The 25358-nt window shown below is 34.1% G+C and overlaps 1 long non-coding RNA gene across 1 annotated transcript in view; it reads right to left on the reverse strand.

Annotated features, from left to right (window-relative positions):
- Positions 1-1533: 1533 nt before the first annotated feature.
- LOC138138939 (uncharacterized) overlaps positions 1534-25358 on the reverse strand; it is a 165684-nt gene continuing 141859 nt past the window's right edge. Inside the window, exons 2-3 of the long non-coding RNA XR_011162162.1 lie at positions 1789-1986; positions 1534-1735 (exon numbers count right to left, since the gene is read on the reverse strand). This is a non-coding gene — a long non-coding RNA (uncharacterized lncRNA). The remainder of the gene's footprint in view (positions 1736-1788; positions 1987-25358) is intronic.

A 25358-nucleotide genomic window follows, 5' to 3' on the forward strand; every position in this document is an offset into this window, starting at 1 on the left:
AACGTTGAACAATACACGGGTCACTCCTTGAGGCGCAGTTCTGCCACAATTCTGGCCAACACGGGAGGAAACCTGACCGATCTGAAATGGCTGGGCGGATGGAGGAGTTCGACTGTAGCTGAGGGCTACGTAGAGGAATCAGTAGAAAACAAAATTCAGATAGCAAAAGAATGTTTGGCCATGCAGAGTCTGGCACTTCCAGTTCAACAATGCGAAGCAAAATTACTTGTAACCATAATTCAACAGAAGTAGTGCACACAGCTTCTTCACGAGTGGAGACTTCAGAGATATCTTTCCCAGGAATGGCCATCTCTAATTTGAAAAAATGTACGATTAATGTCTATTTTGGCAAACAGGAGTAGTGGTAGATTTTTAATTGTCGTTGTTTCTACATACCTACATTTTTTATTTTAGTTTTTTAAATCAATAATAAATAGTTAGATATTGTCTTCATTTGTTGATTGTTGTTGACATGTCAGTATTGTCACTATGGCAATATTATCCTACAGCATAACTGTATTAGTACAGTTATGACTACCATCCAATTTTTGTGAATGTAAACCAACGCTTAACTATACTGAAACCGGTAAATATGTTTTCGGCCTCCCAATCTGGGAAATATAGCGTTACCTTACACTTTAGGTCAAGGGAGGTGCGATTTCCCGTACAATGTCAAAAATTTCTAGTGGAATGTGGGAAAAATCTAGTGGAGTACGGGAAAAATGTGCGGACACCGTTGATTTATTCTTTTCACAGTTACTTTAAAATTAAAGTGTCCATACGTTACTTTAATTTAGTGTAAAAAAACACATTTCCCTGTATAATTTTTCCGATAAATGTGTTTGTTTAATTTATATCGATCGAAAAAGAAAATAATCGTAACAGGGAAAATACAACCTATTGGGTTGGCAGCTGTATATGTCAAAAAGTTTGACAATTGTCAGGTATTTCATAAATATCTGCAAAATTGCACAATAAAACTAAACCACAGAAGTTGATATATGGTTTTGTGTACCTACTTTATCCAGTACTAGCTGTTAGTGCTAAAGTGCAACTGGAAAATAAAAATACACAAAACATTCTAACCCCAAAATCTTGTATTCACCTGAAGAAAGATGATTCGTTTTCACCAGGAACTAGTGGTTAAGTACTATCGCGGCCAAAATACTTTGGTCGTCAATGTGACATAAATGACATTCAATTGTAAAGCAAACTTTAGGATGTTTAACCTTATTTTTTACTACTGTCAAAATTATTTTAATCTATGAGTGTCATACGGGTGGGGTAAATCCCAGCTGTGGAGGCAGGGTTCAAAAGCAAAAGATCAACATGGTCGCGGTTTAGACAACCTTCAGAAGCAAGTAAGACGATTCTATATTTATCAAAAACTGAAAGTGCCATATTTTTGACAAGAATAATCTGAAATTGTCATGTATATTGACATTAATACTTGATTTACATTTGAAGTGTCAAAAATTGACGACCAAAGTATTTTGGCCGCGATAGTACAAGACATTTTAATAATTTGCATCATTATTAACATAATTTATTTTGTAAAATTACAGTTGTAAACATTATTGTTACAATTCTCCACTTTAGAGAACAATGCAGAAACGATTTGGTAACTGTCAGCTTTATTACTTCTGGGTTGAATGTCAATATGTTGTACTGGTGCTTCTCTTACGGTACTGATGATGGAATTCTCAATGTTGGATGGTTACATTGGAAGCAACTGCTAAAAATTCAAGTAGATTAAAGCACTTTATCGAAGTTTGTGACACAACTCACCATTGTTTGAGCTGTAGCTGCAACACAGTACATTTTGTTTTTGATGTTGAAGGAAGGCCATCAGTCATCACGAATCATTTTAGGAACTTCAATCTTGTGTCCATAGGGCAATCAAGGTTCAAATATTTGTCAATTTTATTTCAAATTGTTTTAATACCAATTTAACCTGACTTCCATATATTTCTTCACAGTTTCAACCTAGTTTGAATTGGTAATGGCAAACGATCTACAAATATTGGTTTTTGTGTCAGTTATCAATATAATATCTTCTCTTGACATTTTCCATTTTCAGAGTATATAACTCCTTTCGGAGACAGGCACCACAAACACCTATTAATAAAATTGTCTGTAATAAAATATGGTTTATTAAAAATTTGTGAATTAAAGAATAGTTATTACATACTTTCGTGAGAAAAAATTGTCCTATGTAACGTTGTTTCGATTTTTGTGGTAATAATTCAGAATTTAGTCCTGCCATAGTTGTACTGCCTCTGGTGTCACATTTAACTCACTCTATATTATATACTAGACATTTTTTTCACTGGATTAATACACCAAAATCAAATTTTGAAGCGCGACCGTGAAAATTTAGCCGGCAAATAATTTGTTAGGAAAAAAACAAATGAGCGGTCACGGTCGTCAAGGAATTGATTCCACAGCATTCGATTCTTTATTGACGATGTCAAATTCTACAATAAAATTAGTCTTGATTTTTAAAAGATTTAATATTTTGGTCAGCCGAAAAGTCTAATACAAATGTCGTACGGGACGTATTTTCCGGCCCTCCAACTAATCAGGCACTCGGCTGCGCCATCGTGCCCGAAACCAGTTGTCGTGCCGGAAAATTCACATCCCGTACTCTAATGTAAATAACTATTTACGTTGAATTGAGCATTGCTAAATTCGAACTGTCATAATGACAGATGTTTATATTTGACATTTTCATGTAGCCCAATTTACTCCAACAAAATTTTGCTGTACTAGTTTTTCATGAATTCGATAATACATTTGAACAATTTGGATAAAAAATGACACTGACAGTGCGGATGTCAGGTGAACGGATAATAGATATGGGCCCGGTTGTAGAAAGCGATGTCAAGTCGTTGTTAAACTTACATAATGTCAAGCGATCTGATTGGAGGATATTTTATTTGAATCAGCCAATCAAATGGGCGGATTTCCGACTTGACGCGTTGTTAGCTGACAAGATGTTAACTAAGCTTTATACAACCGGGCCATAATGTCGCAGTTTAGAGCTTTAGAAATATGGTAACCCTAATTATTATACATCTTATTATTATTTGTGCGGCTTCTACAGTGTCGAACAAAATGATTTTCATCTAGTTACCTTTGCATTAGAGATCAATTGCAGAGGGATACGCCTCATTAATGAATGTGTTTTCTTGCATGGTATACATTTTAATCGTGTGTTAGTTCAATTCATAAATTGTAATCATTGTGAATTTGAACTTCAAGGCAACTTCAAAAAGAGTGGAGCGGTGTCGGAAAATTTACATGTGAAAGAATTCCAAAGCCAACTAGATGATAATCATTTTGTTTCACACTGTATAATTTCGTTTATCATTGTTCATTTATTGTTAATCACGTAATTGGGAGCTTTGTTACATCTTAGTTTTTCTTTATCGTAAAATCTCATAATTTTTTGTACTATTGGGAGCATAAAAAGTGGGACATTAAATTTCTCTCAGTTTTGAAAAATTCGATGTAGTTCAAGCTTTATTGTCATTTTTTTTGGTACACTATGCCAGCTGACAGTTTAAAAATTTATTTTATACTCCTATTTTTCTTTTCCAAATGCCCTCTTCTTTTGATAAAGGTAGATTTTGATTCGGACTTTGCATTAAATAAATACTCACTACGTGCTTACTTACAATCATTCGCTACAACTTACAATACTTAATGACAACTTCAATCAATTCAAAATAGGGTTAGAATTAGATAAGGGTTATTTCACTTTAAAAGTCAAGATAATGACGTTGATGTCCCACTTTTTTTGCCCGCAATAGTACTTCTTATCATTATCACATTGTCATCGACCTTGTCTGAAAATGAGCATCGGCACTCACCAACGACTTTTTGTGCGAGGTTCTTCTCCGGATCTTATCGCAATTAGAATTTTTTTATTTTATTTTATCTGAAACGAGGAAGGAACCCGAGGATCTCCCCGCTAGTGTGGGCGGCGTAGCGGTGCTAGCGCCCGTCGCAAGGATCGGTCATCCTTCCTACGGTTAGTTTAATTTTTTTTTTCCATTTTCCTTCTACTTCGAATTTTGTTTTTGTGGAGAACGGAGTCGGCGTTATCGTTTCATTTTGTTGTAGAATCCTTTCGGATTTAGACAGGGTTACATTACGTTTACCTCTTCGTTTGTTGAATAAACATTTTCGATAGGTACCGTTGTATTATTACTCTCCCGAACTCCGGGCAGCATCTCCATCCAGGGTCTCGATCAATTCTCGAGGTGCCAACTGCGAGACACGACACAAAGCCAATAAAAATTTAAATCGTTAACTATTAACTCCAGTTCCTTTAGGTAACTCGAAAGGAAAAGGAACAAATTTAATAACGTAATAATACCTATCATAAAAATAAATAGGACAAATTCTCATTTTATCCTAATATCATGAAATCAGCGGAATCTAAAGTAAAATTAGTTATATCAGTTATATTAGTTTATTATTGTCCGATAACCCTTTCTCTCCCAATACAAAATTATCTTCCTTGGGAGGCAAAGGGACAGATTGGATAGAATACAGGTTAAGCTTACAATTATGTTTTAGTTTAGATAACAATACTTGTGTTTTATTATTGTTGACAATAAAAAAATTTTAGTGTCCGGGACATCCTGTTGAACGGGTACAGGTTTTAGCTTTGTAACAGTTAGTTGAGTCAGTACATGTTGCGGCTGCTTTACAGTTTGTAGACCCAGTACATGTTACTGCCTTGACACAATTTTTAGAATCGGTACACGTTGCTGCATTTGGACAGTTTCCACAACCAGTGCATGCTGCTGTACAACTAGTACAATCAGCACCCCCAGTGCATTTGCAATAATACTCTGTACACAAACACAAAACTATAACTGCTATTACTAACCAGTTTTTGGTAAAAGCACAAGTTTTGAATGCCATAGTTTTTTCTATTATTGTTATTGATCTCGTTGTTTACTTCGGTCGACTGCTGATTTCTGCTCTACGCTCTACTATATAGGTACCTTATTTAATTATTTTGTTTACAATAACATGTTGCTGTATTAGGAGAAAAAATTTCCGGTTTCATTTTGGGGAATAACAAATTACCTGCGTCATGTGAATAAAACTATGGCTCACTTAATATGGATTTTAATCAGTTTTCCATACTACAGGGTGATTCACGAATAGTATCTTATTTATTTACAAAAATATAACTATTTTGACACATTTGATTGACACTATTGTTTCATTTTTCTGAAATCGGATTACTATTATCACAAAAAAAAAAATCAAATTGAAAAACTGCGAAGTATTCTATGAGAGAGTAGTTTATGTTGCAGGAATAAAGGCGCTAAAATCAGACACTATTCGCGAATCACCTTGTATATGAGGTAAGTTTGTTTAATAAACTTTTCAGTGACTGGTATTTAGCAGTTTATAATAACTGAGCTGAAAGAGTGGGGAACGCTTTAAACATAATATGTTATGCGTTATTTACCTTTGTCCTCTAGGTCTTCTGACACGCAATCGTCCATCAGATTGTCATAGGCAAAACCGAAATTCATCACTAAAGATAGTTTGATGCCATTCATCGATCCAATGCTCCCTCAGCATACACCATTCGATCCTGGCAACTCGATGCTCTGGGGTTAAAGGAAGCCCAACGCTAAGCCATGTGAACAGATTCTGTGGTAAATTGTTCGTATAGACACCTGTCTTTCCAAAACAGTACTCCAAAAGTAGCCTCCACCGACCGCGTTGTCTCAAACGGGTTCTCAAACTGAAGCCAGTCTCAGAAGACGCCTTTCTTTACTTTCATTCGTGATTCGTGCCTGACCATTACCTTTTCTACGCGTTTCTGACCCATGCTTCCACTCAATCTTCTGGCAATTTGGCGAAAGGATCAGTTCGACCCCTCTCAAAAGGAGTTAATTGATTGTAATGTTGATTGTAATAGTTATTTATGTGACGAGCTTAGTAATAGTTATTTATGTCACGAGCTTAGTAAATTAATCATTACGGGCGCGCTGGCACTTGTTGGACGAGTGGCGTAAGGAACGAGTCTCCATAAGCCAGTAAGCCCAGTAAAGATTAATTGCTAAGCGAGTTGCATACAAACTTTTATTTTCACCTTCAGTCTTTAAATTTCGTTTTTTAATTGTTATTTATGTTTATAAAAATTTTGTAATGAAAGGTGGTGGGGCAATTATACCTACGTCGTCATGGTGTTGAGATAAACAACAAAAATACTGTCAGAAGTATTGTGAAATTTGTTGCAAAAAGAAAGAAAAGAAAGAATGGCTTTAATGCCCGATGAAGACTTTGAAGGCGATTTTCTTGAAATGCAAGAAAATAACTACGGAACTACCAACGCTGCAAGTGCGGCTCTCTACTGATTAGATCCCAGGAGCGATTTGAAAATGACTTGCGAAACGGATCAAAATGCATTATTAACGTATGTAATTGCAACAATTGATAGTTAAATTTATTTGTGTTTGTAATAAACTTAAAAAAAAATCATTTAATTAGTTTTGATTATTTATTTTTTGATGAGCCTTGTAAAGTTTTTACAGGTCTCTTCTACGTGCCTGTTAAATATTACAGGGCTCTGCCTGTAATTACCCATTTACTTAGTTACCACAAATACCTATAAAGTGTCATTTACTTAGAAGGTGGAAATAAATAATTTAAATTACATCAAATCAAAACAAGTGCTTCTTACATTTTCTTTTTACATACAAACTGCTATTTATTGTTATTTATTTAACTGTTATATATAACTTATATGGTTTTATAAAAATATTTACCAGGTTTCAATGTTTTCTGCGACGTTCGATGAATTATAAATATGAAATTAAACAAATATATTTCATAGCGATTCATAAATATTTTTGCATATGCCTAATTTTAAATGTGCCAGGTTGGGTGATTTATACCGTGATACAATTGTCACCAAGCTTTTGCTTATCGCACAATTTTCAATCTTCGATTAGAATGACTAAAACATCGTAGGTATTTGGTACTTTCTGAAAATGTAAGCAAATTTTGACGTTTGGCCTTCCTAGTGACGTCACACGCTGTCTGGCCTTGGCCTTGTGTTCTAGAAATCTAGATGGCAATGTCACTGGCCGCGCGCACGTTTCTAGAACATTCGAGAACATTCTCGATGATCTCTAGCTTTGAACACCGTTTTTCATGCGTTCACATTTTATTTTTTATCGTATAAAGTTATCATGATATACAGGTGCGTCTACTAAAACTTTATATCCGAATATCTTTTTTAATAAAAAAAAAACTATCCCACCTCCACCCGGCGGCACGGCAATTTTGCCGGAGTACATACACTATTACGGATATTACTATCAAGTAATAGTGCAGTGCTTATCAACATAATTACCGGCGTCTCGCCTCCGCATTTTGACTTTGTTGTGTATTATGTTCTGTGTCAATGTTAAGGAATTTCCTCACGATGTGACATGAGTATAATAATATACCTTTTTGAATTTCAACTACCAATGTGTTATTTAAATCCAGAATTTTTAAATTTTTAAAAAGAGATTGCGGTACTATTCCCGTTGCTGAAATTACAAGTGGTAAAATCGATTTTTTTTCTAAACACCAAAGATTTCTCATAGCGACGGACAGCTCTAAATATTTATTAATTTTTGTGTTATATGTCTGTGTTATATTATGTGAATTTGGAACAGCTATATCTAAAAGATATGCTTGCTTTTGTTGTTTATTTAAAATTATAATGTCTGGTCTGTTATGCTTAATATGAATGTCAGTTAAAATTGTTCTATCAAAATATAACTTGTAACTGTCATTTTCCAAACAACTTTCTGGTGTATAACTATAATGTGGTTGTGTATTCTTTAATAAATTGAATTTAACAGCTAAATTCATGTGTATAATTTTAGCGAATATATCGTGACGTTTTTTATATTCGCTTTGAGCCAAAACGGTGCAAGAAGAAATGATGTGTTCAATTGTTTCCCCTTCAGTTCCGCAAATCCGCATATGTGTTTTTTATAATTTCTTGTATTTATTACACGATCTTGTATTGCAAATATAAATCCTTCCGTCTCAGGGTGAATGTTTGATTTCTTAAGCCATGCATGAGAGGCCTGAATATTAACTTCTGGTTGTTCCAGTTCTTTAAAGTATCTCCCATGTAAAGACTTCTGTTTTAAATTTGCTATTGTGTCAGGTATATTTGGCTTAACAATGTCTGAAATTATATTATCACTTAAATTTAAAGGTGTGTAGCCTTTATCGGCTGAAACCTAAGCATTAAAAAAGGTGTTATCACGAGCTATATTGAGGAAATAATTTTTTAGTGAAGCAATTTGATTATGTAGCAGTATTTCTAGATTTGAAAAACCCCTACCACCGTTTTCGCGTGGTAAATTAAATCTTTCAATAGCAGATTTAGGATGGTGTTTACTAAATTTGGTAAAAAGAACTCTAGTTTTAATGTTTATGTTCTGTAAATTAGTTTTGGACCATTTTATAACACCGAAAGAATAGGTCAGTAATGGAACAGCATATGTATTAACTGCTTTAATTAAATTATTACCGTTTAATTTTGATTTTAAAATAGATTTAATTCTTAAATAAAATTGCTTTTCTAAATTTTCTTTTATAATTGAGTGTTGAATATGATTTGATTGATTAATACCTAAATATTTATAAAATTCTCCTTTATTTAATTATCAATTAAGGTAAACAATATTTAGCAATATTATATTTCTCAATGACCTCTTGACATGTGCTTAACAAAAGTTAACTAAACCTGCAAGGATACAGAGTTATTTGAAAAATAACCGCAGTAATTTTAATTTTTTTTGGCTTTTTCTCAAATTACGGAATATAACATATTCAGCTGTGACCTCTGTATCTCCCTGTATTGTTTTTATTACACTTTTACTGATGACTACGCAATAAATTAGTGTTAAAAAGAACTCATTTTCCAGCTGTGTTCAAAACAGAGTTTATGCGTAAAAAGTTGTTACGAATTTGTTTCACAGATGACTTATTTTCCAGAAAATAATTTAGATACGTCAATTTGACGGGGCATTGTTATCTTATTTAAAATTCTTTTACTACTGAACTATTCGGTAAAATACAATAAAAATTCAAATGGGTATGTATGTACAAACTCCGGTGTAGGTACATCCTAGGGATCAGTCTTCTCTGGAAAAATTTACTCAACTATTCTAAAGTAAGTTTTCAATAAAACGAATTCAAATGTTATTAATTTTATTTTTTAAACAATGAATCATGGGGTACCCGGTAGCCGGTACCCTCCTTATTTTTTTTTGTTTTTATTTATAAAAGTGGCAATTATGGAAGTGGGTGCGTCAAGCTTAAAAAGGGGGTGAAGGTGAATAAATAATTTAAGCACATACTAAATAATAACAATCAAAATATCTGAGGTGGAGGTGGGATAGTAATTTCTGAAATAAATTCAACACAATTAGCAGCACAGAAAATTTAAAAAATGTCCTCAAAATAATTATAACTAAATTAGATGCTCAAAATTTATTTCGATCATTAACTTCCACACACCTTTCAATTCTGGAATAAAAACTCCTCAGTGAAGTTCTTGTTGCAGGATCATTTCATATGGATGAAATTTCAAAGACTTTAAAGTTCTAATAATCGTGCTTTGTGAGAGATTCAGTGTAGCCGCTACTGCTCTTGTGCTTGTGTGTGGATTTTCAGTTACCTAATCAACAACGGCATTTTGAAAGTTAATATTTTTGGGGAGTGCATCCCATACTCGTGGCAAAACTTTAACACTGCCAGTATCTTCAAACAGCTTTACAATTTGTCTGATATTCATTTCGGAAAATTTATCATTTTCTTGACGGGCCTGAAGAATTCTTGCTGTGGCTCGTTAGCACCGGTGACACTCTCCATACGTAAAATTATATTAATTTTCTCTTGCTGTGAGAACGACATCTTGTATAAAAGATTATTTCAAAGATTTCACGAACTTTTTTACTTTGACGTCAAATAATAAATTAATTATGTTTTTTTTTTTGTAAATCAGTAAGCCGTGAAGTATTTTTTTACGTAAATACACACTGGTGAATGAAGTCTGGAAAATGTCTATTTAACATTAATTTATTCGTCAATAATAAGCACTAGGATGATTATTAGACAGAAAATCTACACAGAAACATTTGATATGCATGTTAAAAGTTATAATGTTAGAAAATGCTGAAAATAATTTTTTTTCATTAATTTTTTTCTTGAATATTCCTTTTCTGTCCAGATCCTTGTTAATTTTTGTAGTGTCTATGTAAAGAGGGCAATGCAACCTTTATTAAGACTAAATATCATTGAGCAGTCATTTAAAATAACGAAGATATTCAAATATAAATTTTAAGCAGACGCACCCTGTATAATTACGATCTTTTGCAGTTTATTGTCAAAGTAATGATAAACGTAAACTATATTTTTGTTATAAAAAAATTAAAGAAAATAGTGGGTCCCATAAGCTGCCCAATATGACCATGCATTTTGCGAGGCAAGTCACGTTTTCCGGGAACACTATTCATCTGACACAAAAAGTAAATATATGGCATTGAACAGAATCTCCTTCGTTATAGTCGCAGGGAGCATTTTTTTGATAAGTGCAAAATTTTTAAAATAGCTGCAATTTAAAAGAAAAATTGCGATTTTTGACATTTTTTTATAAGAGAATAAAAAACGCAAACATTTATGTAACGAAAAAAACTCTGTACGACGATAGCCACTTGTTTTCTGCATATGTAGACTAAATATGAGCTAAATCGGTCCAATACAGTGCTCAGAATGCGTGTCGCAGTTTTTAAATAGGCAATTTCGAGAAAAACGTGTTCAAAGTTTTGCAGTAGAATTACTTGAAGGTAGTTATTGGCAACTTCGGACCCTGCAAAACTACCGAAAATGAATTAATCGCGGAAAATCCTTCTATATGCCTCTAGATTAGAAATGCATAAAGAAAAAAAGAAGGATTTTTTTTAAACCGACGAAGATAGAAGACCCCTCTTAATTTGCGGGAACATTAAGTTTTCGATGGCCGGGCACTTGAATTGGATGAAACAGCAGAAGTTAAAGAAGAAGATGTTAGGAACAAGAGCACGAAGCCAATGTGGCAGTTCCAATTCAATAATTGTACTTTTCACTTTTGTGATAATTACTGTAAAAATGATTAATAAAATGTTACTTGAATAATATGTGTGAGCGTATTTTATGACTCTGTAAGATACGTTGCTATTGACGACGTGTCTTATAGAGAAAAGCGTATTTTATGGGAAACATAAGGTGTGAGCTCAAATGCACCATAGAAACAGTATAAGATATTAGTGTTAGAAAAATAAAATAAATAATACAGGTTCAGCAGTCTCACCTCCTTTTTGAAAACAAAATGTAGAAACTATCAGCCAAAAAAAGCTGAAACTTAAAAAAAAACAATGTTTGCAAGTTTTTACTGGAAGCGGCGGACCAAGAGTGGATCCTTCAGAAAGTTGTACTGAATATGAGCATATTCGGTGGCTGTCCTTGTGATGAATTATGTAAATATGATGAATTGTTATTGGTTATTATTTTCAATAAACAAATTCTTTTTCATAAAATCGAATTTCAATTATACATGAATGAACGAAAGAGAGTGAGCGAAAGTTAAACTTTCACCCACTGGTAACCATGGATGCAGACTCACTTTCTATGGAGGTATCGAACAAACTATTATTTAGTGCATCTGGATTATCTTCTTTGGCTCTACCTCCACTGGTTTGTTTATCTCTTGGCGCTGGGGTAATATAATAGATTAGAAATATCAGAAAGAATTGAAGAATATAAATTGATTTATAAATTTTAAAGACAATTATTGCATTTATACAAGGCTGGTAAATTAAATGAAAAACAGATAAATTTACGGGAAAAAGAATGTATGAGTATTAGCAATTTTAACTATTTTCATAGAGAAAATATTTACAACAGGTTCCTTTAAATGGTAATTGATTCTTATTCTAATAAAAATGAGATGTATACTTAGCGACATCAGAAGTGGAACACCAACAACATATACAGGGTGGTCCCGATATAAGCTGCCAAAAAATCCAGTAATAGGTGACAAAAAACGTTACTAATAAGGTACCTGATCCAAATAAGGCCCACCTAATTTTTGTTTTCAAATATCGGTTAGTAAAAACAAGTACGAAATTTGGATGTGGGTTGTAAATGAAAGTTTATTCTTTTCCTAACATAATACCATAAACATATAAATAAAAAAAATAATAACAAAGAAGTTAAGAAGTTATTCCTTTTTCAAAAAAACATTGTTTGTGGGCCTTATTGCGTACGATGTGGGTGGGCCCCATTAAATTTTCGATAAAAGTTAATAAAACATCATTTTCCTCTAGAATACTTAAATAAAAACAACTTTCACTTGCATGAACCACACAAATAATCCAAATCATTATCTTTTATTAGGCCTATACAAGCTTCATGGTACCAAACGGAACAATTCTTGCACATACGCATACTTATCATTTCACAGGTGTCACATCAGGGACGATACCAAATTCCCTTATTTGATTTTCTGTCAAAATAATAATTCAAGAAATAAAGCCCACTACGGTGTTAATAAGGCCCACTCTTTTGCCGGGCCTTATTAAAACCAGCTCACATTAAAGGGTATAAGATATGATACAAAAAGAAGCTAAAAGCAGATTTGAAATAAATGCATGCAATGAAAAAGAACTTTCCAAGGAATACTGCAATGCTATTTTCAAGCAGAAATTTGTGGTAAATACCTTAAAATCTTACATTTACTTTTCCCGCTTTTTAACAACACTGGTGGGTGAACTTTGCAATGTTATTTTACCGCGAAATTTGAACATATCTGGTACGGTCATTTGTACGAATTTTATGCACTCATGCTAAACGAAGCCCTTATGTTGTCGTATATTTGGAGATTTCTATAATTAAGCCAATATCATTAGTGGGCCTTATTTTCGAGCGGGCCTTATTTGGAACAGGTACCTTAAAAGTCTTTTCGTTTTCGAAATAAAAATAATTGAAAATTTGATCAAAATTTGCTGTACGCTAGTGAGTTAATCGGAATTGAAAAGGCAATTCCGGTTACTTGGATGCATTTCTCTCGCAACGGTACCTGTAACACTGACATTTGTCAAGTTTAATTTTAAATTTGCCAATTCTATAAAAAGTTATGAAGATTACTATGGCGGACGAAAAATTTCGTCCAAAACTGTCATTCAAATCATTCCACTCAGCTCTAAAGCAGCCTTTAGGAACGAATAACCTCATTTCACATGTTGACATATTGTATCAATGTTCTTATGGGTGACAGTAATAAATTTCAAACTGTAATTTGCAAACGTCAATGATAATGATAATAAAGGTTACACTACACCCAATTTTTGTGAAATGACGAGAAATGGGTGGACGAAATTTGGCCGCAATAGTACAAAACAAAGGTACTGTAACGGTCCCAATAGGTTCGACAAATTAAGAATTTTAATTTTTAAAATAATTTCAACGAAATATTTTAAATAACGTTCTTTTGTGACGTAAATGCTGGTCAGCTGTAAATTATTGTTGTTTTGTCGGCAAGAGTGTTACCACATTCTTCAAGTGAAATCTGCCAACCTTTCTTTGAAAATGCAGGTACGCGCCCGGTCCGAACACAACAAAAAGATAACAGTTTTCATGGGAAAAGAAACATTGAAAAATTTACTCGTTCGACAATTTGGGGAGTCCAGTTAAAATCAGGGGGGTTGAATTGATGAATTTGATGTTAGCACGTTTCAAATTGAGAGAACCAACCAGCAATGTTCATTAGGTTAATTTACTTTTTTTTAGCATTCTCAAATTTGTGGCATATTTGTAATTAAAGGGCGAGAAATGCAAATTAGAAACAGAGCGCTTTATCGTAGAAAATAACTAGAATGATTTGCACTTTTAGTTAGGAAAGTAGAAAGGGAGTCGGTAGAAAACAGAGACAACACGGTAACGGTAAAGCCAGGTAGTCGTAGAAATCAGAGGTGTGAGTGAGAGAGAGAGAGAGAATGAAAATTACGAATTAATTATTAATTAGAACAGTTTTGGGGAATCAAACTAATGTAGAACAATTTTTAGCAGTAGCAGATCAACGGAATTTAGTTGCATGACATGACACTTACGTAACAGCGTTTCAAGGCCAATTTAGGTTTCAAAATAATGTTAATTTGTTTCAATTTAATTCTATTTGTTTCATTTTAATTCTTTTTAATTCTTGGTGCTGATTTCCATTATCGTATAGAGTCAGTAATTCAGTGTTCCTGTTTAATTCTGTCCCCATTTTTAATTGTGTTTGTTTCTTGATGTTGAGGTTTATTTTTGTATAGAGTCAGTAATTTAGTGTTCTTTTTCAGAGTTCTAATTCAAGAACAAATTATGTACATTCGGTCTGGTCCTAACAAAAAACTAAATTTAAACATTTAAAATAATGGTGGAAAAACGGAAACTGTAATTTCAAAAGTTCTAGAGATATCGAAAAGGTGTCGCGATCGGCGTAAAGTAGAACCGAGCTGATTGGTCACTTTGGTCAAGTTGCGAAAGGGGGTTGCGCGGACGAGAAAGAAGGCTTTTTTGATTCACTCGGGATTTGATCATCAAAGTAGCCGGAGGTATGTTCAGTACTTCCAGCCGCCATTTTGTGACCACGTGCTTTACATTTACAAAGTAAATTATTTCTCTAATTTTTGTACATTTGTAGTCGCGATTTAATTAGTCAAACAGCATTTAGTTCTTTATCGTTCTAAAGTAAAGATTATATTATTTTCTTTGAGTATTTGATGACCACGTGACTCTTTAGAATCTCGTATTAATTTCTTTATCGCGAAGTATGTGATCTTCTTGCATTTACCGATTGGGGAAACGTGCTCTCGTCAAGGCGAACTAGTATACAATCATTATAAAACATTTCCATTGATTATTTATGTCTTTGAGTCTTAAGTTCGGGAAGCCACCGCCAGTGTCCGTCGTAGTCAATTAGCTGTGGTCCGGCGTAAGAGCACAAAATTAGCCGCGTCACCCCCAAGGGGGTCAACGACCAAACTAGGCCAGCTGACACGTGAATATAGGTACCCTTTGGCCCTGTTAGAACCTTTTTCCGTTTTATTTTCGACCACCGGAGTAGACCAGGGTGATCTATGAGATTCCAGGGCATCGCGTCGGGTTCAATTTAATTGGGGAAATAATTCACATCTAAATCGGATCACATAGTTCGCATCTTAAACTCGTATAATGCTGTTTGCGCCAGAAACTTCTGTATTTGTCCAGCTTAGTCATTTATTCACGAGTCAAATCTTAATTCGCGAACCGCGAGTCAAATCTACCGGAGTCAAATATCCACCAAAGTCTTTATTAATCGCACTGATTTATTCACACTGTTTGTTGGGACCAAACACCACCACACTCGATTATTTGTTTAATAAAATTTAAGTGAAGTGTGCTCAATCGTTTTAATTCTATTATTTGAAAAACCTTTCGAAGGTACGGCCTCTCGTTAGAACCTAATTAAACAAACTGAAAAATAAAACACAACGTAGGTTCCATAAATATTTCTTTTCTCATTATTTGTGTATCTTATTTTTCCGCAAAATTTCATCCGAGGGAATGCGGCAGCCAACAATATACCAAATGAGGAAAAACAAAACATCGAGGAAAAGTTAAGGAAGTCGAAACGTTTCAGTACACAATGGCGAAACACGTGGTAATGCAAGCGTGGCTAGGTGACTATATGGCGAGTGTTTTCCTGAAGGAGTTCTTCCGTCCCGTTGTGCTTACCACGGCGGACAAAAAATTTTAGCGGTCACTATCTTGACATTCCCGAAAATCGTAAAGTGTAAATAAACCTTTAGGAACCGTAACCCCACATTCAATTCATGTAATTTTGACATGCATATTGTTATTCTGCCAATCAATTTAAACTGTTTGTGGATAAGTATGGCAAATACGAGTATGTACAAAAATGTATAGTTTGTCTATATCCTAAATTTCCACCACCTGTTGAATTATATTGGCAAAATAAAAATATTTCCAAATTGGGGATTCTTATAACCAAAGTTGGCAATATAATTTAATAAACATGATTCGAAAACATTAAAATTAGTTGATTTTCTACTTACTTACTTGCTGCATTTAAAAAAAGGTTTTAGTTCTTTTCCTTTATTCTAAAATTTTGAGTTGTAAAAACGGAAATTGACAGATAACCTAACAAATACAATCTGACGCATTTTTTACCAAACAGTGTTGCCGGTTGTATTTCCAACGTAGAGTGCAGTGTTGGTGGAAATTTAGAATTGAGACAGACTTTATGTGGCAACTGTGTGGGTAGGATACAGGTTACATTTCTTTAATGGTTGGTTCATAGACGAAGAATAAGGAATACCGCTTAAGAATAACGCTTAAGTTGAACTTACGGAGTAGCATGTACCCGTTCAAGAAAACAGAATAAGGAATAAGGCATAGCCAGGGATGGGCGGTGTCGACAATTTGTGTCGACTATGTCATTGTCGACGCGTCGACAATTAGCTAGATGTCGACAAATTGGGAGCTGTCAATAATGTCGACAATGTCAACAATGTCGACAATGTCAACAAAGTCGAGATTCCGATAATTAAAGTTTTAATTGCATTCAGAAAACATCCTTACTCTCGAAATAAAAATTTAAGAAAAGTGACGGTTTTAAATGCACTCTATGTAAATTTAAAAACAAAAATCCAAAACAATCAAATCGAACATGGTCCGCATTAACAATTTGGTTAAGTTGGAAATAATGCCAAAGCTGAGTACGGTTGGTCAATAAGGAGGATTGCGCCAAATTTATACAATTACCTATCATTTAAGAAACCAAATACGAAATTCATTTTTACCGTTACGTTTTAAAATTATATTATGTATTAGAAAAGTTTTCGCTACGGGACTGCGGCCGGTCCGGATCGAGTTAGGTAGAAAATTTCAAGGCAAAACCGAACATCTGGCAGCTTCAAAAAATTGCACCCTTTAACGCTCCAAATTGTTGTAAACAACACCGACCCAAACAAAGCCTTTAATAAACATTTCAATGCCGAGTATGACACTTTGTATCCAATGTTTAGCAGTGCAGCAGTTGTGCTGCACACTTTCAAGATATAGGATATTTATTTGACTCTGAAGGCCGATCTAATAAAACTATAATATTCACCACATACAGGAAGAGGCATTGTGTAGGTGTATTTCCCAAAGTATTACAATTAAATCTGAATTTACTAAGAACGATCCCTGTAATTGAGGAAAGGACTGTGCGTTCGGAGTTTCTACCTGATTTGACAAGAATTATGAATGAGACAAAAATGACCCTTATGGTAAAACATTTTTAAGGTAAAATTACAATGAAACAGTCGGTACCAACATCTTCATCTGGTGTCCCATCGGTTTATTAGTCTGGCCTTCACTCACATATATATCCTAAAAAATGCAACACCAAGAAAACAATTTGCAGACCCTTTGACGGCTTTCAATTAGTTGTTCTCCGATGCCACCCGGCACCCGCACAAAGCTTCCGTATTTACATAGTTGCCTGTCTATCTATGACACTTATCACAGCTAATATGAAGTACGAGTAGGAGCAATTGTATTAAAAAAAATAGCTGTTCACGATTGATTTAAACACGCAGCAGGCCAAGATATTTTTTTGTTAGTTTGGCGTCAGGTCTCGTCATATCACCTTTCGTTATTAAATATTCGTCTTGTTGTCAATTCCGTAATTGATTTAGTACAATTCAATTATAACCTAAAATAGATTTATTATGCTAAATCACAATATTGATTATTGATTGCCAACTTAAATGTCAGATTTTCTAGACATTTCGAATTTGAAATAATTGTGAATGTTGTATAATAAATTTTTGGCATATACCGTGAGTTTTTTTTAAGACTGGCCTAGGGTTTTACATGCTAATTTTTCAACCCCCTGTTAACTTTTGTTCCGATGAAAATATTCAAACTATTTTTGGAACAAAGTTGGAAGATTTGTTAAACTATCGGATAGGTTACAATTCAATATCCCAAACTGTCGAAAAAGTTGTGGAAAAAATATTTTTTAGCGCACCGAAAGCGTCCAAAAGTGGAGATCGTCAGGTGCTGGTTGAGCCGACAATGGCGCTACTCTGGCGGCCGCTCGACGTACTATTATTTCGGCGCCTTAAAAAATATTTTTTTCACAACTTTTTCGACAGTTTGGGATATTCAGTTGTAATCTATCCGATAGTTTAAAAAAGTTAACAGGGGGTTGAAAAATTAGCATGTAAAATCCTATGGCCAGTCTTAAAAAAAACTCACTGTATACGACAGTGCATGTGAGATTTAAGTCATACATAACCTCACATTACATATTACAATTTCCGACATTGTCGATATTGTTGACGTAGTGTCGACATTGTCGACATTGTCGACATTGTCGACATTGATGACATTGATGACGTATTGTCGACGTGTCGATGTCGACAAATAAAGTCGACGCGTCGACGCCCATCCCTGGGCATAGCTAGCAAAGTTGGTTAACTTTTATCTTAAGACTTATTGTGTTCGCGCATGCGTTTACAATTTTACCTTTACAAGTTGATTCATCTTAGTTCCCACGCAAGCCTATCACAGTGAATTAACCTCAAAATAGACGACGGAAAACTGATAGGGTTAGTTGAAACCTATTACTATTAACATTTATATAATAAAAACCACAAGTTACAGTTGCGGACAAAAAAAAGTAGGACAATGTTTTTTCGCTAATGTAAATTTGCTTGCCCTTTCTATGGTTACTATGAAAATATTTATTTATTTATTATAGTAACCCCGGTTTACACAACTCAATTTTGGCTAAATTTCTTAATAAGACTTGTCCTACTTTATTTTGGCCGCTACTGTAAATAAAAATAACAGAAACAATAGGTGTATAAACGCTAATAAAGTGTTAATCCTTACGGCATATTCTACAGGGTCATTACTCATTAGTCATTATAAATGAATTAAATGATTGTCCCATCGTAGTTGAAAACCCACAAAAATTTTGGATGTGCTGCCAGTCCCGCAAGGTTAGACAAATTATATAGGTATAGTAAACAGATTTCCACTACCGCCGGAAGCGCCACCTATCGGCGATTCTAGTCTCACTCATGTTATGAGGCTTGGGGCACATTCAACTACGTCACCAACACCTACTGCGATGGGAGAATCATTTATAATGAGTTAATGACCCTGTATATGTGTCGAGCTTTAAGCGTTATTCTTCGTCTATGAACAAACCATAACAGTTCATAGCCGCGCAATTTTGAAAATTGTTAAATCAATGTACAGAGTTATTCTAAATGATTGTAGTCGAAGTAGGCTATGCCCATGTTATTATATTTTTGACGCTTTCATGTGAACTGTCAGTTTTGTCGCTGTCACTGTCACTGTCATTTTTTAGGTGAAAAGTGCGGTGATGAGATTTTTATTTATTTTTGTTAAATTAACGATTGAATCCAGAAATATTGAGTTGTTTTGTACCCAATTTAACTCCCGTGTGTGAACGATGTATACTCACTTATTCATATCATTTTGTTTTTTTTTTATGTGGAGCGGCAACCATAAATTTTACATTCAGTTTTCACGCCTACTTCGACTACAATTATTTAGAATAACCCTGTACAATGGTATAAAAAAATTCAAACGCAGGCTTATGAAATGTCATACAAATGTCAACTCTATCTCACCTACACAGTTGCCACATAAATCTTCGTTCATAGTTACCATACTGATCTACAATCATTTTGAATCACCCAATAAATAGATATTCTGAGGTAAACGTTCTGTGTAGTAAAAAATGAAAAAATAATTTCGAGTTTTGAAATTTACTAACCAACAATACCAATTATAATCAAGACGGTAATCATAATGACAATATAGTATGGATGACATTTTTTTTTGAAATGACAGAAAATCACGGCTAAAATTTTTTGCCCGGCATGGTACTTTTGTACATCTGCTGTTTCCATCTCGTAAACAGTCAGAAAAATAGAAAACTGAAAGTGGTCTCCAACGAAACTTCAATTAAGCATAATTATTTCCCGACATATCTAGGAGTAACGCTGGATTCATCTCTAACCTTCAAACTACACATCGAAAAGTTACAACAAAAACTGAAAACGAGAAACAACATTATACATAAACTCGCAGGCACAAGTTGGGGAGCGAATGCACACACTTTACGTGTCACAGGACTAGCTCTTGTGTATTCTACGGAAGAATATTGTTGCCCTGCCTGGAAGAACAGTGCACACCTGAACAAAATAGATGCTCAATTGTATACCACACTTCGAATACTAACGGGTACTATAAAATCTACTGCAACACCATGGTTACATGTCTTAGCGCACATTATTCCGTACGATATTAGAAGAAAATACGTCACAAAACGAATTTGGGATAAATTTCAAAATTCACCGAACATGTACTCCATAACACAAGACATGGCAAATTTACCACTCTTTAGATTAAAATCGCGTAAACCACTTTGGAAAGAAGAATTTCTCATGCAACCATTTTCCAAATCTGATTATTGGAAAGTAGCCTGGCAAGACGTAGATATTTTCAATAAAAATCTAATTGAGGATCCTACAAAACAAATTCCGGGATTTGACCTACCCAAGACAATCTGGTGTAACCTAAATCGTTTTAGAACCGGTCATGGCAAATGCAGTAATATGCTGTTTCACTGGAACATTCGTGAAAACCCTTCTCGTGAATGAGGTGCAGAAAAAGAAACCATCCAACACATTGTGGAAGAATGTCCCCTTACTAAATTCCAGCAAGGTTTCTCCAAACTCCATCTACTTACCGAACACGCCCTAAATTGGCTACAGCAAATTAAAAACATATAATTTACCATAATTATTTTGTGAATTTCGAATTTTAATCGTATTTTTCTTCATACGTATATACAGGCTGTCCCAGAGTTGCGAAAAAGCTCCATAAGTTGTTTGTTATTAAAGATATCAAATTTTTCTTTTTTCTAGATGATAGTTACGCTTCTACTACACATTCGGAAAATATTGCGGTATTTACACAGTATGTCTCAATATTATAAAAACACACAGTTATGTTTTTTTAAACAGAACCTACCCAGTTTCATTTTATTTTTAAATTCTATGTTAAATTACGAATCAAATATATACAAGTCGTTTTTACTTATCTGCCATCATTTTTGATCAGTAGCGCTTTTTTTACCAGAATTTCGAATTGCAGGGGTCCGTTCGCAAATTCGTACCTTCCAAATCGTTGCACATAAATTGAAATGATTGACGCTGTTTGATTTCTGAATGTTTGCCGCATCTGCTGAGTGTTTACTCAACAACCTGCTCAGTCGAATTTGCCTACTGCGATTTTTTAAAGATAACGAATAAAAATGTCAAAAACTATTTTTTTTCAAATGGCACCCCGTATTTATTATTGCACTGGTCGAAAGCTTTTTTGACAAGCTTTTGAACAATAGCAGGTTTGTATAGTCGAATTTGAAAATCTAGGGTGCTATCCTAAAATCGCTAAATTTGGTGCAATTTTTCCGTTAAAAAAACAGTACAAAAATCTAGTAGGCCTAACAAAAGATAATCACACAATATGGTCACTCCATAAAGGTGAATCAACCAACAAAACAGTGTTTAACAATTAAACATTTAATTATTTTAGTGATTTTTAGTGATTTTAAGATAGCACCCTAGATTTTCAAATTAGACTATACAAACCCTATACCCTTAGAAAGCAGTGCAATAATAAATGCGGGGTGCCATTTGAAAAAAATGAGTTTTTGACATTTTTATTCGTTATGTTTAAAAAATCGCAGTAGGCATATGCGACTAAGCACGTAATTGAGTAAACACTTAACAGATGCGGCAAATATTCAGGAATCAGATAGCGTCAATTATTTTAATTTATGTGCAACTATTTGGAAGGTACGAATTTTCGAAAAGACCCCTGCAATTCAGAATTCTGGTAAGAAAAGCGCCATTGATCAAAACACGATGGCAGATAAAGTCCATTCATTTTGTATTGAACTTTTCAAGGTCAAATAATTTTATTTTTTGGCTTTGTAATTATGTTTTGTAAATAGTGACATGCAGGTAAACACCGTAAACGTTGAATTGAGCATTGCTAAATCACATTATGTTGGTTATATGCATGTCACTATTTACAAAACATAATTACAGTGCCAAAATTTAAATTATTTGACCTTGAAAAGTTCAATACAAAATGAATGGACTTTAAGTAAAAACGACTTGTGTAGATTTGATTCACAATTTAGCATAGAATCCAAAAATGAAATCAAACTGGGTAGGTTCCATTTAAAAAAACATAATTTTAGTGTTTTTATAATATTGGGACACCCTATATATATACCGCAATATTTTCCGAATATGTAGTAGGCGCGTAGTTATCATCTAGAAAAAAGAAAAAGTTGATATCTTTAATAACAAACAAGTTATCGAGCTTTTTCCCAACTCCGGGACACCTGTACATCTGCGTTTATGTGAGACTGGTTCTGTCTGGTTCCAATATGATAGCCTCCCCGATCCCCCGATCAAACTATTATCTACTATTATCTTTTGTTATCTATTGCCTTTTCAGGACAAATTGATATTTTGAAGCAAACCTTATTTTTAAGTTAGTCGAGTCAATGAAAGTTTTTACTTCTTAATCCTCAAGAACAGGTCCGATTTTGATGATTTTTTTTTAAATATTTGTCTTCATATATTATTTGAAACCAGCAACATTTTGGTGGGGGCACATAAATATTTCTATTGTTTAAACGTTAGTAAAGTATCTTTTTTTTACTAGGCGGATTTGCGCACTCGCTTCGCTCGAGCGGCAAATTTTCCTTCTCGTAAAAAAAAGTATTACTTTACTCACTTGTTGCATAAATAACTATTATTTATAAAAAAATTTGGAAATTTTTCATTTAATTTAAAGTTTTTTATAATGATATAATGAAAACAAAAAGACTTAAATAGCGATTACTATTCAAAGTTTCAATAAATATCGTGAAAAACTGAATTTTTTCCATAAATAGCATAATTATTGTTTAAACAATATAAATATTTACATGCCCTAACCAAAATGTTTCTGATTTCAAATAATATATAAAAACACACATTTGATTCAAAAATCATCAAAATCCGAGCTGTTCTTGAGGATTAAGAGGCTTTAGAGATTTTTGCGCTTCATTGACTCGACCGTTACGATTTAATTAATTTTCACGCAAATTAAATCGTCGAGAATGTTCTCGAATGTTCGAGAAACGTGCGCGCGGCCTGTGGCGGGCGTTTTCCGTATCCGCAGATAAAGACTGCCGTGAGAGGGGCGAAAGATATAAAACGAGGAAACCAATGACAGTCGGGAAAGTTCACGACCTTCTGTTCGAAGCGTTTATGAGTGTCCAAAAGGGGAGTCAAGGTGGTGATTTAGAGTGCAACAGGTGCCGGTGTGGTATCGGTGTGGGCTGGTTGGAGCGACGATTCTTCAGGAATTCCAGACCCAAGCCCGGACTGCGTAAGGTCCAATAGAACTGAACCCCGAAGAGCGGATCTATACACACATACACATCAGTGTCTGTTGACCAACGTCGTCGACGAAGCTCTCCCGAAGGAACCTGGACTTCAGCCTTCACTAGATTCAAGTTCCGGAAAAACGGTGAAATTCGTTTTGCGTATAATTAAGGGCCGTGGCTTTCAAAATCTTTCATTGCTTATTGTTCTTATTATTATTAACTAAGCGACGTCCAAAAATTATATTCGTACATTTTATTATTAATTACGCGGCTTCTACAGTGTGTAACAAAATGATCAAACCTCCAAATGTGATTTATTGCGAAGGAATGAGCTCAGGAATACACCTCAATAATGAAAGTGTTTTCTTGCATGGTAGCTATACATTTAAGGGCCGATCTCATAAACAGAATTAGTTAATCCTCCATTAATATTTAATGGTATGTACCATTAAATTAAAAAGTGATTTCATATTTATTTTTATGTACCATCAGGAGTAAATGTTCCATTAACGTTAATGCCAGAATTTTGGCCCATTAAAAATTTAATTCTATAATTAACCTCAATGTCTATCAAAAAGTGTTTTTTAAATCATAAAAATGAATACAATTGATACAAGTAGTTCATCGTCGTCTGACGATGAAAATGATATGTGGTTTGCACGGAGACCAAAAAGGTATAGTTAAAGAAAAAACTCCCTAGAAGTTTTCGACGAATTAATTTTTTTTTCAACGGTTTCGAATTACTCAAGATACTTCCTCTATTCTACTTGGGCAGATTCAGAATCGAATTAGACCTGCTACAAACAGGTAAATTACAAATCCTTTATTTTATATGAGTATATGTATTACGGAGGAGGAAGCATAAAACCAGTTACTCAATTGCTCTTGGCCCTTAGATTTTATGCAAGTAGAATGCAAAAATCGGTTTCCGATTTTACCGGTGTCGCAACATCTTCTGCATGTCGAATAATTAAAAGAGTATTTGAAGCTATTGCTTCTCTACGTCCAAATTACGTCAACATGTATGAGACTATTAAAGAAATGCGCAGAAATGCTGAAAAGACGTACGTACCAAAAAGCAAGATTTCCACGTGTTATTGTTGCAATAGACTGTATGTACTTTCATAAAATAGTTATTTCGTCACCGTCAAGTCGAGACTTCAAACTCATTCGAATGGACCAACAAAACAATCATTTTTCGCACGAAATACAATAGTATTATTATATCATTAAGAGTAGAAGTGAGTCTTTTTGTGCCTAGCCCAGGGATTAAAAGCCGAAACGTAGTTGAGGCCGACAACTGGGCGAGGCACAAAAGGGCCATCTACTCTGAATGATATATACTATTTTATCTTCAAGTATATCGCAAAAAAAACGAACATAAACTCATTTTATTTTTATTTTCCTGCAGTTACAATCTTCAAATTTTAAGGCACTAGTAATTTCTACTTCCCTTGTTATTGGTACTTAAAGTTTCAATAATATTAGTAAAGTCTACAATGCTATTCAATCTATCTGATGTATTTTCTGCAAATTTTCACATAAAACTTTCCCAAAATGGTGAATGATCGCGAATTGTAATTTTTTGTATGCTGAACTTTTACTACGATAGCAGAGCCTAAATCTTCGATATCTCTTATTGTCAAATTGGTGAATTCATCGCATCACAAGCTCCGGTCAGACATAACTCTACGGACCTACAATAATTTATAATTCTTCGTTTAGGGAACTCAGAAATTTT

The sequence above is a fragment of the Tenebrio molitor genome, chromosome 9, assembly GCF_963966145.1.
Source record: "Tenebrio molitor chromosome 9, icTenMoli1.1, whole genome shotgun sequence".
NCBI classification, from domain to species: domain Eukaryota; kingdom Metazoa; phylum Arthropoda; class Insecta; order Coleoptera; family Tenebrionidae; genus Tenebrio; species Tenebrio molitor.